This window comes from Nuphar pumila, chromosome 1 (genome assembly GCF_984573655.1).
Source record: "Nuphar pumila chromosome 1, dmNupPumi1.hap1.1, whole genome shotgun sequence".
NCBI classification, from domain to species: domain Eukaryota; kingdom Viridiplantae; phylum Streptophyta; class Magnoliopsida; order Nymphaeales; family Nymphaeaceae; genus Nuphar; species Nuphar pumila.
In genome coordinates this window covers 92,290,987-92,307,208 of record NC_143249.1, presented here as the reverse complement: position 1 = coordinate 92,307,208, position 16,222 = coordinate 92,290,987, and the positions used below count along the sequence as shown (strand labels likewise).

The 16,222-nt window shown below is 33.6% G+C and overlaps 1 pseudogene across 1 annotated transcript in view; it reads right to left on the bottom strand.

Moving 5' to 3' along the window:
* Positions 1–1,779: 1,779 nt before the first annotated feature.
* LOC149849063 (pyruvate dehydrogenase E1 component subunit alpha, mitochondrial-like) overlaps positions 1,780–16,222 on the bottom strand; it is a 62,697-nt pseudogene continuing 48,254 nt past the window's right edge. Inside the window, exons 2-6 of the transcript XR_016432001.1 lie at positions 9,356–9,560; positions 8,678–8,744; positions 5,112–5,189; positions 2,114–2,179; positions 1,780–2,036 (exon numbers count right to left, since the gene is read on the bottom strand). The product of XR_016432001.1 is annotated as a pyruvate dehydrogenase E1 component subunit alpha, mitochondrial-like (transcript). The remainder of the gene's footprint in view (positions 2,037–2,113; positions 2,180–5,111; positions 5,190–8,677; positions 8,745–9,355; positions 9,561–16,222) is intronic.

Here is a 16,222-nt window from a genome sequence, read left to right as displayed (position 1 = left end):
ATTTTAGCATTCAGGTCCAACTATAGTTAGTCAATTTCCAAAGAGTTTGTTCAAATAATCTGGCCTTAAGGGGGCGTTTGAATTGCAGACAGTGGTGGACAGGACAGCATGGGACATCCCGACCTGTCTGCGAACATGACAGGGTGCACTTTCCTGCCCTGTCCACGCTCCATAAAAGAATGTCTTTTTGGTGTTCATGCTTGCCCATCCGCTGCTGTTTTGCATGGGTGCACATGGGGCACTCCCTCGGTGTGCCCCACATACGGGGATTCGAACTCCCCCTAACTGGACAGTTGGGAACACCAAACATGGGGCAGAATCCAGTTTAACCAGCTAGGTTAGGGCACAAAAAGTTGACTGACGCTTTCAATGGACACAAACAGAAACCTCAGTGGACTTCTAAACAATGGACATCGGCAGCCCAAGTCAACTAGACGTGCAAGGGTCTAATGGCACGTCTGGGCCTCTACAAACACCCAAGTAGACTCAGAAATGCAGACCTCCCACAGTTTCTAATTGGTGAGGCAAACACGTCTGGTAGGGGTGACTTGTGAATGTCACCAAGTTGCTGCAAGGTCAAAGCTGGGTGTACTCCCCGGCAGGCAGGATGGACCTCAAGGGCGTGATCAAGGGGTTTTTTCCCTTGGACTATCCCAAAAAACAATGGTGAGGCAAACTCAAGCTGTGGAGCCATCAGAAAGAATTCAATCACCCATACGACAGAGAAGCCCCCGGTGTGTGTGCGTGTGTGGGAATGAGTTTAGAATGCTTATTTAGTACAAATCATGTTTTTAACCTAGTAATTTCAATGTGACAATCTCTTTTTCATTGCTATGTTTTGGTGCAATATGAACCTCTTTTATCCTTATTATAAATATAATATATTAAAATTTATTGGTTCAAAGAATGATCTAAAATAAATGAATAAAATTCAATCTTTATTTAAGTTTTTAGTGCAATACAAGCCTTTGGTTTTTTATCATTCTAAAAACACATCTTGATATGAAAAAAATACCTAAACTAATAGATGTCTTCTAATAAGCAAGATATGGAAATTTAGGATGATTTAAAAGATAAAGACTATTTAGAACTCTCTCTCTCTCAAAATACAGATACTGGTCTATTAAATCCCATGGTTTCAATAATAAAAGCTTTCAACAAAGTACCAATGAGTTGATTTTTAACGCATAGTTTATCAATTTGAACATTTTGTCAGAAGTATATAGTATCTAAATTTCCTTTGCCGAGAATAGAAACTTTTCATCAAAGCCACAATATCCATCTTCCATCTTCCTAACATGAGAGAAAGCTCAGTACAGCTACATGACCAACATTTTCAAAATTTGAACCTCATAGATGTTGGAGGCCTAAGAGTCAACACATGCATGGGCTCGCACTCACAGATATGCAAGCATCCTAGCGCTTGCTTGCACTACGTGCTTTGAAATTAACAAGAGAACCCGCCCATACAGATTTGGAGATCTGTCATGAAAACAAACAAAACAGATGGGCAGTGCACAATGTATCCAGTGCACGCTTGATTTTTTTTTTTTGGTTTACATGATATAATATGCAGGCAGCTCCTTTACAGCATGTGCCAATCCAAGAGAGCCAAAGTGAACGATCTGGAAAGAGAAATGCCCTCACCAGATACACTTTAGCTCAAGACGATCATTCACTTCTTCCAGAAGTAAAATATGCACCATATGGTCAACAACCCTGATGCAAACCAATGATTAATACATGCAAATACAAATCCGGCCCCCCTTGAATTTTGAAGGGAGAAAAAAGAGGATACAGAGATGCAACTTGTGTCCAACAAAAATTTTCAGTCGATGCAGAAAGTGGAAACAGAAGACTCTGCAAACAAATGGTGTTTCTTTATACAGGACTTGATAGCAAGCAATTGCAGAGCCCTAAAGCTTCCTGCCAATTTTATTATTTCATTTGTGAATCAGATGGAAAAAAAGTATGTGATGGGTTGGCTTGACTCATGGTAGGACAGACCTGACCTCTTGCCTATCAGCTCCAAAGGACTGCAACTTAATGATTACAACTTAGCACAGATGATGCGTAAGATAAAAGACTGCATAAACAATAATTCTCAATGTACCTGAGCTCCAAGTCCCTTTGCATAGACATGCTCGAATAGCGCAGACGGATCAGGCATTGGGCTCTCCTGTTAAAGCAAAGGTGCCAGTCAGTGTTGTGAAAAGTGTTGAGGGCGCTCCACCAAAAACCGAGGCGAGAAGTAAGCCTCAAGGCGTATAGCGTAAGCCTCAAATTTTTTTTTTTGAAAACTTTACAAAAATTATAAAAAAAATATCTAAAAAAACAAATAAATAAAGAAATGCTTTATTGATGAAATAACGACCAGTAAGAAATAGAAAATCTCAAATAAGTACTAAAAAATATGAGATTAACATATAAAAGTAACTAAAAACTGATTATATAACTGGAAAATATACGAGATTAACCAAAAAAAGTTAAAATTTACTAAGAAACTGATTACATAACTGAAATAACTGAAAAATATATGAGATTATTGTAAAAAATATGAGATTAACATATAAAAGTAACTAAAAAAATGATTACATAACTGGAAAATATATGAGATTAACCAACAAAAGATAAAATATACTAAGAAACCGATTACATAACTGGAAAATATATGAGATTAACCAATAAAAGTTAAAATATATGAGATTATTCTAAAAAATATGAGATTAACATATAAAAGTAACTAAAAAACTGATTACATAACTGGAAAATATATGAGATTAACCAAAAAAAAGTTAAAATATACTAAGAAACTGATTACATAACTGAAATAACTGAAAAATATATAAGCAGTGTTATCAAAAACGTGCCTTGAGGCACGCCTCGCCTTGAGGCGCGGCCCTCTATGCCACAAGGCACAAAAAAAAGATTTTTTTTTTATAACAAGATTTTAGAGACATAATCAACAAAGTTTTTGTAGGTTAATCTCATATATTTTCCAGTTATTTCAGCTATGTAATAAGTTTATTAGTATATTACTATATTTTAACTTTTGTTGGTAAATCTCATATATTTTTCAGTTATGTAATCAGTTTTTTAGTTAATTTTATATGTTAATCTCATATTTTTTAGAAAAATCTCATATATTTTAACTGGTTAATCTCATATATTTTTCAGTTATTTCAGTTATGTAATCAGTTTCTTAGTATATTTTAACTTTTGTTGGTTAATCTCATATATTTTCCAGTATGTAATCAGTTTTTAGTTACTTTTATATGTTAATCTCACATTTTTTAGAATAATCTCATATATTTTAACTTTTGTAGGTTAATCTATATATTTTTCAGTTATTTCAGTTATGTAATCAGTTTCTTAGTATATTTTAACTTTTTTTTGGTTAATCTCATATATTTTCCAGTTATGTAATCAGTTTTTTAGTTACTTTTATATGTTAATCTCATATTTTTTAGAATAATCTCATATATTTTAACTTTTGTTGGTTAATCTCATATATTTTCCAGTTATGTAATCGGTTTCTTAGTATATTTTATCTTTTGTTGGTTAATCTCATATATTTTTCAGTTATGTAATCATTTTTTTAGTTACTTTTATATATTAATCTCATATTTTTTACAATAATCTCATATATTTTCCAGTTATTTCAGTTATGTAATCAGTTTCTTAGTAAATTTTAACTTTTTTTGGTTAATCTCGTATATTTTCCAGTTATATAATCAGTTTTTAGTTACTTTTATATGTTAATCTCATATTTTTTAGTACTTATTTGAGATTTTCTATTTCTTATTGGTCGGTATTTCATCAATAAAGCATTTCTTTATTTATTTGTATTTTTAGATATTTTTTATAATTTTTTTAAAGTTTTCAAAAAAAAAAATTGAGGCTTACGCTTTACGCCTCGCCTCGGTTTTTGGTGGAGCGCCTCACTACGCCTCAACGCTTTTCACAACACTTAGTGCTCTCTCAGAGACATTACCAGGTGATACACAAGATGCAACTGAGGCTTGATTACATGCTTACACTCACAAACCTCTCAGAGCATCCACAAAATTCTATAATGTCAACAGATTTTTCTGATATATTTATTGATGATTGGCAGAGAAAGCGATAAATAACAAAGTGGAGCACATTAATATGCTGTTTCACACTAAAGGAACATGGGCATTTGATGGGATGCAACAAGTTTGATAAAATAACTATAAAGGTTTAAGAGCAAGAGAAGAAGGATAACGCAGAAAGGGCAAAGATAATGGCCAAATACAAACTATAATAGGCCAGAAGATAAAATGCTAAAACAGTCAATGCTCCAACTGTGATGGATGGCTTATTGCACATTACATGCGTGAGATTTCAAAGAAATGCAAGGTCTAGTTTTTTCATGCTCAATTGGAAGAACTAAACAAGAGAATGACACAGAAGCTATGTCACATGGGTGCGGGTACGGGTGCGATACGGGTGCAGAGCAATTTCAAAAATTTTGGACACGGGGACACGGCTATATATATATATATATATATATATATATATATATATATATATATATATACATATATATATATATATATATATATATATATATATATATATATATATAACAATAATAAGATTGTAAATTTTAAAGCAATAGGTTGACCGGTCAAAGTTGACAATATATATATATATATATATATATATATATATATATATTACAATAACAACAATAAATATATATATATATAACAATCATAAATGGACAAAAATAGACTCGGTCAAAGTTGACCGAATCCAAAATGTGAACGGACTCAGCCCCAGTGCATTGACCGAGTCCGACACTTCGTTGACCGTGTCCAAAGCCGCACCCGTGTTGGATATGGTCGACGTGGGTGCGTCGGCCTTTTAGCCGAGTCCGTGCGACTTAGCACAAAAGCAATAATCACGTGTAATGCCCAAACAGGTTAAAAATGAAGGATAAAATCCATAAGTCATCTACATTACAAACATGAAGTGCATTGTCAATATCAGGAACCAACTAGTATAAAGTTCCTCCATGATTGTGGATGAGGAGTGGATTTAATGAGGAAAGAAATGAAACATAGTGTTGTAAATACACTCACTATCGGCCCATTCTTCATAGCATGCTCTTTAGCAAATCTGCATCCCTGTTTGACTGCAAGAGGATCCATCCCATCCATCTGTTGCAAGAAAATCAAATAGAGGTGAAATGATACCATCAATAAACAACCAACTAATGCTAAACCAGAATCAAAAGACATTCGTCATCAATGTCATTCACCAAGCATTTCATGTAAATGATACCATCAATAAACAACCAACTAATGCTAAACCAGAATCAAAAGACATTCGTCATCAATGTCATTCACCAAGCATTTCATGTAAAGCATCAGCCTGTTCCACAGTTAGTTCCTGTGCTATTGATCTGAGGCTATTCAGTTTAAAAGGGGATCTGGTTCACTCATATCATTAAAAAGGTGTATAACTGAGGGCTCTAAACATGATGAGAAAATTGAGATCATAGAAGCCTTGAATTACAAGACCTACTGTGTGGACCCCCTTGGTCTCTCTTTTGTGAGCTGCGGATCTTTCCTTACGCTGCAGATCTGCCCGGTTCAAGAGCAGCAGAACAAATTCTTTATTTTCAGAATTCCTTGCTTACCTCGGGGTTCCTCGAAACTATTAGCTCTAATCGAGCTATGCCGTCTCTTGCCTTTTGCAAAAATCCCCTCTTACACAAAATCCTTAACCTCTTCCATCCGTTGGAGTAGCAGTCCCTCTTAGAAAGGAAGGGATGCATATTAATCCTATCCTAATAGCAACATTCCATCTACGAGACTGCTGACTATTAGTTTGGTCCTGCTTCTGGTTCTATTAGTTCTAGTTCATTTTTTTGTCTGTTAGGAAAGGAGGAAACTCCGTACTCTAGAAGGTGGCAAAGATTCTATGAAATCCATAGAAAGGTCTTGCCAAGCACCTTCCAGTATCGGTAGAGAAACCAAATACTTATCTCTTCCAATTTGTTCCATTCATTAGGTTGTGATCGTTACCTTTGAATGAATGAGTGTGGGAAACCAAGATCTCTGCAAATAGAGGATCACTCTCTCCCTATCAATAAGTTGTATAAATGCTCTCTCCCAAGCAAGCAACCGAGCCTACTGGAAACAACGCGGAGGTTTCACTTTAGCAGTGGGAATCATCCTTTTATGTTCAGACGAAAGTTGTAAACAAGTTGTTGGGGAACATGCTTAGATGTTTTGATACTTAGAACCTTCTAATCAAGCAGCCCCCATTGTTGCCCCCGATAGATCTAACGATGACACGTCAGATCATCCAACACTACAGTTTTCATGCAACCAATGCGTCAAAAGCAACTGTTGCTTTTGGCATAGCACATTTCATGACTGGAAAAAGATGGTGAGTGGATTACACGTGCTCAACCGGAGACCTGCGTAATAGAAAGGTCCCTTTGGCAGCTAGTGGAGCCCAGTCAGTGCAGTCTCGATCTTTATGATTCAACTTCTCTTTCACTTCTCTTTGCAAGCCAGTTTGGTGCCCCATAAACCAACTCGTATGAGAACATGGGGGAGAGACTAAAAGTTGTCTCTTAGGCTCGGGTAGCTCCAAGTTTCAACAATTTCCACAAGTAGCAGAATATCATCAGTGGATAGAGCTCGACAAGGGTAGACTCAACCTTTAGATCGTCTAAAGAATGTAACTGATGCATATGGTTTTGACTTGAAGTCAGCAAAACACCGATGGCCTCTAACCCTTTTAACTGCATTGATGACTATTGACAAGGACTGTTCCATCCAAGGAATAGGCGATCGTGGGTGTTATTCCTGCCCCGCCCCCCTCTCATCCTACCTATATGGATGAGTATGCCTGGCTTCACCATACATACAAACATATGGTTCTAGACTGGCACCAACCAAGCAAGTGAGGGTTGTAGCTCGGACTTCTTGAAAGTCCAGCCCCTTGTTTCCACTTTCTCCAATCCCAAAAATGCAGAACTGGCACTGTTATGAGAGTGAGAAAGAACTCTCTTCTAAGAGATGGGGGCTGGAGATAGACTGACCTACCACCACGGCACTCCGCTGCCTAAGACTTCAACTTTTGGAAGAAAGATTTCAATCAAATTGTCAATAACGTATGTAGAAAGCAAATGGTATAACCTTAAATTATGTACATATATATATTTTGTTTTATGTAAACTGAAATACCCATCAAGGGTATTTCTGTCATTTTACTCATGTATAGGTGTCAGCCTATTAGAGGCTTATGTCTCCTTTTCTTTTTTCTTTTCTTTTCTTTTTTGTTTTGTACTTTGTGGCTGTTGGGCTGCTCCCAACGGTCATAAATATGACCGTTGGGGGCTAGCCCAATGTCTAGTTGGGCTGCCTCTCTCTCTCTCTCTCTCCCTCTCTCTCTCTCTCTCTCGTATTATAAATAAGGGATGAATTCCCTTGTATTCTCTATGCATTTCTTAGTGAAATTCTATATTTTTTACATTGTGTTGTATGCGCCCATAGTGGCTATTGTGTATGTGTCATGTTCTTGAGATTGTTCTCACTTTGTATTATATTTTGGTGAATTAGTGCTTGTGCACTCCTTATGTATTTGCGCCCAAAATGAAAAGTAATATTAAGAATTCGATAGGCAAAACTACAACTCTAAAACATTAGAGATCTCACTATTAACATGCTTATTTGAAAACAAAGGTGTGAATATTACAACTACAATTGATCCCATTATATTTTTTTAGATTCATTGAGAAGCAGTCAGCTCCTCCAAGATTGATGACCATATTGCACCCAAAGACCAATATTTTACATTTACATACTGCAAATGTATAAGTAGGCATGGAAGAAACTCGACAAAGAGAAAGTCTAAAATTAGATCCAACGACTCTTTCATTTTCCAGCAGAGGTTAACGAACTAGATGAAGATGGTCAAAACCCCAAATGCTAATGGCTGAGCTGACTGCTAGCACGCACAATAGACTACATAAAAGAAGATAAGTATCAAAGGTGCTAATACTTATGATTTGCTACTTTTTCAAAACAGGAAAGAAAAAGACATGGTAACATCCCTTAGTCATAAAATAAGCATATACAGCCAGGCACATCCAGAACACCAAACTTTATTTTCAAAACCTTAACTCTGGTGATGACAACAAGCAGAGAGCATTAGCACCTAACATCCTCACAATGTAGACCAAAATTTGCAAACCTGATGTAAAGCCAGAAATAATGACTTGTTCAGAGAAATACCTACTAAATTCTTCCAACATCACAAAACCTCATATGACGCTTCCATCAATGGTTCAGATGAAAATTCTTTGAAATTTTCCCAACACAAATATTGTACCAGCATTCAAATAGTTCATGTATTGCAATTCAAATAGTTCATCACATGAGATATCTACATTTATTAACATCCTAACTAATTAAACACGTCTCAAATATGTATCATATATTAATCTCGTAAATGAGTGGAAACTATATGTGCACATCAGTTCTCATGAAGTGTGATAAAAACATGTTGAGATCTAACAAGTTCGATGACACCATAGAGGGCAAGGATGGAGTAGTTACCAACTAGTTGGCCGTAACTTTAGTCTACACCAAAAAGAAAAAGAGAAGAATTTATAAAGAAAATAGTTAACCTTTAACCCTGGAACATAATCCCCACGCTTGTGGTAAGCGGACTCTTTGCTGCTGTCCCCATTCCATCTACAACCAAAGAAATCCAACAATCAGAACAAATAGAGACCCTATTTAATTCTGCTACATGATCAAAAGTTGGAAAATATTCACCTGAAATACACAAAAAGAGAAATCCCAAAAAAACCAAAATGAATTTTTAGGATCACTTTAGGGCTTCCAGATATTGACGTCACAACAGAAACCATCAATAGACATGAATAGATCCAACGTAAGAAACCAAAAATTTCATGCAACCGAATAAAATTCGGTCACTCTTGATGGCCAAACAAAAACTAATTCAAAAACTACTCAATCGAAGTACTGGAAACCTTAGATACGTAGAATTTGCGACTAGCAAACGAAAAGCAATCCTGAAAACACTAGCTCCTTCAAAATTCCACCTTCAAGAATCACCAACGAAACCAATATAAAACCTTAGAATCATCAAACCACGAGTTCAATTCTCCCAGTCACGAAAACGAGTAACAATTCGCAAACGACCAACGAAACACCATTCAGTACCAAGTCCCCACTCACCCCAAGATTCAAATACCAAATGAAGAAAGCAAGAAAAAGAAAAAAAGGGGAACGGAGAAAGAGGGGAACAATTGGGAGAGAGAGGGTGGGGAGACGCTCACAGCGGTTGTTCTGGCATACGAGGATGGCGGGCAGGTCCCAGAGCGCGGCGATGTTGAGGGCCTCGAACAGCTGCCCCTGGTTCGCCGCCCCATCGCGGTAGAGCGCGAACGTGACCGCCTCCTCCTTCACGTACCTCTGAGCGAAGGCGAGGCCGCAGCCGAGGGGTACCTGGGCGCCGCCGATTCCGTGGCCGCCATAGAACCCCTACTCGTAGAATCGCATGTTTATGAGGAAAATGGCATATAAAGGAGCAACTCAGAATATATTTAAGAGGAAATCGCATCACTAGGATATGTGGTCCACAGTCTGAACTGAGATTTTAATGGATTTTTTTCCTAAATCTCACCATATGGATGCGATCTACATGCTCGATTTTATGGAAACCGGATCTCGGATCAGCCAATTACAACACGTAAGTATGATGTTTAAGGATTGAAAATTGATGGCTCAAAATTCTTGTAACTATTCTAGCATCCAAAAGTAGTATTTTTCATCAAAATATGATCTTAGCAAACGGACCATGTCGAACACATCTGCTGAGTCGGAGTCGCAAAAAAAGTTGGAAATACATGGTCGACACTCCGATAAACATATTCTAATAACTCTCTATATATCTATAATGCTACTAGAGATTGTCATGTTTTTTTTATTAAATTTAATCATGTGAATGTATACATGCTTGGTTTATATGATGCATAAGCATAATCTTTTAAGGCTTGAATTTTTTGTAAATATCTAAACATCCAAAAAAATTATTTAATTTTTTATGAAAAAACAATATCTAACAATTGATTCCTAGCAAATAGACAATATCTAACAATTGATTCCTAGCAAATAGACAATATCAAACTCATCTGCAGGGTGGGATTTACTAAAAAAGTGGTGGAAATGCCTAGTTCACTCCTTGGCTAACATGTTCTAGTGGCCCTTTATAAGAAACTTGTCAACACAAAAAAAAAGAAGACGTCTCGCTTCCTAATAGGGATGTTTCTAACAAATTTCACCATGTTATATCTTGAGAGAAAATAAATTCAAGAGCATATCATTTCACTCAATCCAAACACAACCTTAAAGCCAATCAAATCCCCATATTGGATCTGTATTATTCTAGTTTTATAATTTCTTTACGGGGACACCATGCAACTAAGGACTAACTTGATGTTTAAATTCGTAGAAAATAATTGTACTACCCCAAGAATAATGTTATTTCACAAAATAGCGACAACATATCGCAATATTTCTTGTATACCCACCTGCTAGATTTTTTTGCTAAATTGGAGGGTTTTTTATGATTTTTACCCTTTTGCTAGAGAGTAAAAAGTTGCTTTCGCTTACAAATTCTCTAATGAAACTGCAACCTTATTGTTCCAGCGGAACTCGATCTGAAAAGCGTAATTGAGATTCACCTAAGGAACAAAAAAGTGAAAGTAACATCCTTTGTCATGGAATTGCGAAACGTGTTCAAAGAATAGCGAAACTTTGAGATGATAAGTAGTGAAACTAATTGCACGGAAAAGCGAGACTCTACTGCAATAGAACTGTGAAACTAATTGTGATTAAGTAGCGAAACTCAGTTTAACATGTATGGACATTACAGAAACTTGTGAAACTTATTCACATAAAAGCAAAACTCAGTTATGTGCAAAAAAACCTCATGTAACATTCTAGACAGAACTGAAACCTGTGGAACTCATTCGCAAAATAGCGAAACATGTTTCAGTATGAATATATATATACACACACATAACAAACAATTATGAACAACAATTATGGAAATATAACAAACATATAATATGATCATTGAAATGTTTATATTGATCAACATTTTTTCTTGATAATGAAGTGAGATGTGTCTTTTGATTCTTCGGTGTCTTCTAAGGCATAATCTGAGTGCTCTTTGAATTTTCATCTAAGTTAGAATTTAATTGAATGACAATTCAAGTTTTAATTGTACATTAATTTGAATCTTATTTGAATTTAAATTTGATTAAATGTATGAATTTTATGCTTAAACAGGGTGAAATTAGAATTTTATTTAATGACAACTTGAAATTGAATTTACATGTTAAATTGAATCACAATTGAAGTAGGGTATGAATTGAATTTAAAATGTATGTTTATTTGGAGTTAATTTACAATTAGAATTTAATCTAATTCGAGTGCAATTTAATATGAATTTGGATTTTTATTTGTTTATGGGTTTTGATTTACCTCAATTTGATTAGCATCTCCTACTAAGGACTCGATGAGTCTGACCTAAAAATATCCTGCAGGTGTTGAGTAGAGAGGACTTGAGATGGCGAATGTTGCGACGAGACCATAGCCAGGTCTTTTTTTTTTCTTGGAACTTTCGTTTTGGATGTGTTTTGTTATTAAACTCTGATGTTTATTTTAAAGTTTGTTGGACTGATTAAAGTCAACTATTTGATTGATAAATTCAATTTAATTCAATTCAGTAAATGATTTGTTAGTTTTGTAATCTGCCCAAATCTCTTTAACTGATCTTTTAAGCAAATAGTTTTTCATTGTAAACTTTAAAAGCATAAAAGTATTTAAAAAAAAATTCTCCTGATCTTCGGGTAAACGTTTTGGGGCGTTACAAAATTGATATTAGAGCGGGATGAAAATATTGGCTCATGACACATCCAACAGTCTGGCTTCGCTTGGTGAGTAAGTTTTAATTAATTTATTAGATTTAATTATAGTATTATTATTTGATAGAAATTTATTTCCGTAATTGTGAACCTAAAAAATGGATCGTAGGACCTCACAAGTCCTATAAGTTAAAATAGGTACTTTGTTAGTTGCTGGTTAAACCCTTTTTTATATATTGTGGTAAGCAGAGTGACGCGGTAGAAGCGCGATGATTTATTATTTTTTTTATAGTTCTCGGGTTTGATGATTTGATATCAAATTTTGAGAATAAAGTTTTTCTTTTTTGGGTAAAGATTTAACACCTAAAAATTTTTGATAATTTTTTTAGAAGTGAAGATAATCTATTCGATAAATAACCTTAATTAAATTTTACAGACAAAATTTTTTTAAAGAGAAAAGGATGTAATAACTATGATTTTTTGAAATTATTAAATAATAATTTTTTTTTAATATTTAAGTCAATATGGAATTTAAATTACATGTTACCATTTAAGTAGATTTTGAGAATTTGTCGGATACGAAGTTAAAATAAACTTGAATTACACTTAGAATTTAAAGATAGTTTAATTAATAGATTTGGGATGAATCTCAAGCTTGAGAATTTATTTTGAATTGAGTTTTGATTTTTAAACTGGATTTACATTGGACTTAATTTGGATTTAATTTTTGAGTATATTTTGAATTGAATTTTTAGTTTCAATTTAATTCTATTTGGTTTGGTATTGAGTGTGCATTTGAATTTGGAGTCTTATTGAAATTAGATTTTAATTTAGATTTAATAAATATGTCTCAGATATTATAATTAGATTTAAATTTGATTCAAATTTTTGTCAAAGTTAGAATTTAATTGAATGTTAATTCAAATTTGAAATATACATTAATTTAAATCTTAATTAAATTTAAATTTAATTAAATATGAATTTTAATTATTTTAATAAATAAATAAAATATGAATTTTATGCTTAAACAAGATAAAATTGGAATTTTATTTAATGATAACTTGAGATTGAATTTACATGTTAAATTGAATCACAATTGAAGTAGGGTTTGAAATTGAATTTAAAATTTAAGTTTATTTAGAGTTAATTTACATTTAAAATTTAATCTATTCGAGTGCAATTTAATATGAATTTGGATTTTTATTTGTCTACAGGTTTTGATTTACCTGCATTTGATTAGCATCTTCTATTAAGAACTCGGTGAGTCTGACTCTAAAAATATCATGCAGGTGTTGAGTAGAGAGACCTTGCGATGGCAGATGTTGCGATGGGACCAGAGCCAAGTGATGCAATTTTTTCAATAAAGTATTTTTAAAAGATAATTTTCAATAAAATCATTTGTGTAAATCATGCATCAAATTATAAAAACTGGCTCACACAAGTGGTGAACTTTGGGTCAAACTCAGGGAACAGAGAAAAAAACTTTGTATTCCATAGAAATGCAAGCTTTATTGCCTTTAAAATAAAAGTAAATAACTAATCAATATGAGAGTGCTACTCTATGAGGAGGGCTCAAAGAATAAAAATAAATACATGCCTTATTACAAATCTAAATTAAAAAATAAATAAACCTAAAGCTAGAAGAAAAGAAAAAGAATAAAGAAAAGGGTCTTCTTGCTTGAGCTCTAGTCCCTTTGATCTTCACTGTTTATGTTTCTTATGCATCTTAATATGATAAATACTTAAGGGCTTTCTGAGGGGCTCGAAGGGCCTTTTCAAGAGATCTTTTAGGGACCTTAGAGGGCTCTTCAGGGGCACTTTTGAGGGTCTATCGCACATGCAAACGTTCCCTACAATACAAAAAGAGACAAAATAAAAATAAAATAAACGAAGAAAACTATGCCAAAATCTAATGTTAGTTAAAAAAAAATCAAGAAAACAAGACCCTAACAACTTAATTTAACAGACTTAAAACAAACTAACATGTAACAAATAAACTAACTAAGCAACAAACTAAATAACAACTTGATAACAAACAAACTAACTTGAAACAAGAAAGAAACTAACTAATTCAAAACAAATAACTTGACATGTAATAAACTATAACTAATTAATCTTGAACATTAAAACCGTGAATCTAAATTAACTAAATTAACACTTAATAAAGGCTAACTAAATATGAAATAAAATAAACAATTGCTAAGTTTAATTCAAGAAAACAGGAACTTAACAACTACTAATTAAAACTTATAAATGAATCTAATCTACTTGATTATACTAAAAACAATGCTTAGCCTAGAGACCGAATTACTAGATGACTAACTAATAAATAACAAGAAAACCCGATTTAAGATATGACTAATTATAACAAAAGAAAAAGTATTCGATCGATGAACAACGATTATTCTAAACACTAACTGAATGAAAACAAAAATTTAACTATATCAAAAATTAAAACTATGTTAACTACCTTTTATAGAACACCTCAAAACAAAATAAACTACCGAAGATGATGACTAAATTTTAATGAATTGATTACATGACTAAAAAAAAAACAAAAACAAATAAAACTTCAGAGCTAACTAATTGAAACCCAAATTACAAGAAAACTGATACTACTGATCACGCAGTTACCAAAAAGAATTTCTGCGCAAATCGGTTCTCATGATTCAACGTGTGAACCGAGTTGTGCAGACCCACGTGCACTCAGATACTTTCGCATGCATCTCACAAGTCTGCTATAAAATTGTATCTGGCTTCAGCTTTGTAACATGATATTGTGTTGTCCTAAAAAAAAAATTTCAAATCTGCACCTCGACTTCTAGTTTCTTGATCGGACCAATATTGCTTCAATAATAAAGAACGATCAGATCTGTCAACGATGACAAATTTGATTTTTCTTTCACACAAATTGCAGTAGCAAGCAACAAACACTAAAAGAAACTAAATTGTGAAAACAAAAGGAAATCCACTATATGATATTAAAATAGTGATTTCTCACTATTCTACCTACGACAAGCTGCATAAATTATTTTACACTATATGCGATGCTAATCGTGATATACATATCTTTTTTTATGTTTTTGTATTAGAAAACAAAAATCTAAACTAGATGCAACGACTATGCAAAGATTAAATTATACTATATGCAATGATGAAATATTATGCATGTATTTTACGAAATAACCAAGCACTAATATAACTAAGAAACTATGGAGAGACGGGGGAGAAGAAGCAAACATCACAGTTTACCTCTGAATGAGGGGTTGAGAAGAAGAACGCGGTCTTTCTCTGGGTTGTACATGCCTCCAATGATGGGGATAAGAAGAAGCCGACGATAGCAAATGTTAAAAGCAAGATGAAATGAAGAAGAAGGAAGAACCGAGGAAGAAACTGGCCAAGAACGAAATAGGAGAAGAAGAGAAGAGAGGGAGAAAGCAGAGGGGTGTGAATTTCAAGAAGAAAGATCCCCTCTCTGCTGAAAAGTTGTTTTTTATATTAGAAATTTAGGTCACATAATTTTTTGAAAAACTCTCTTAAATTCTAAAAATTCCAAAAGGACACCCTCAACAAAAATGTGTTTCATAAAAAAAAACACTTCTAAACAAAATAAAATGTTAGTTAAAAACTCTTAAACTACAAACTAAAAATTTTAAACTAATCAAAACTCTATAAAAACGTAGGGAAGGTTTTGAATGTGCGATTTTCATCTTTATTTTGATTTTAGAGCAGTTTCTTGAAAACATTGACAAGAATGAGTTTTTAATTCAATTTTTTGATGGATCATGCATAAAAATATGTATATAAAATGCAGAAATTATTCATGATCACCAAGTCTTTCTTCTTTCCCGAGAACTTTCATTTTGGATGCGTTTTGTTATTAAACTCTGATATTTATTTTAAAGTTTGTTGGACTAATTAAAGTCAACTATGTAATTGATAAATTCAATTCAATTCAATTCAGTAAATGGTTTGTTAGTTTTGTAATCTACGCAAATCTCTTTAATCGATCTTTTAAGCAAATAATTTTTTGTTGTAAATTTTAAAAGTATAAAAGTATTTAAAAAAAGTATTCTCTTGGTTTCTGGTAAAGATTTTGGAGCGTTACAGAATCAGTATCAGAGCAGGAAGAAAGTATTGGTCATGACACATCCAACAGTCAGGTATCGCTCAGTAAGTTCATATTTATTTATTTGATTTAACTATAGTGTGATTGTTTGATAGAAATTTATTTTTGTAATTGTGAAACAAGAAAAAAGATTGTAGGACCTC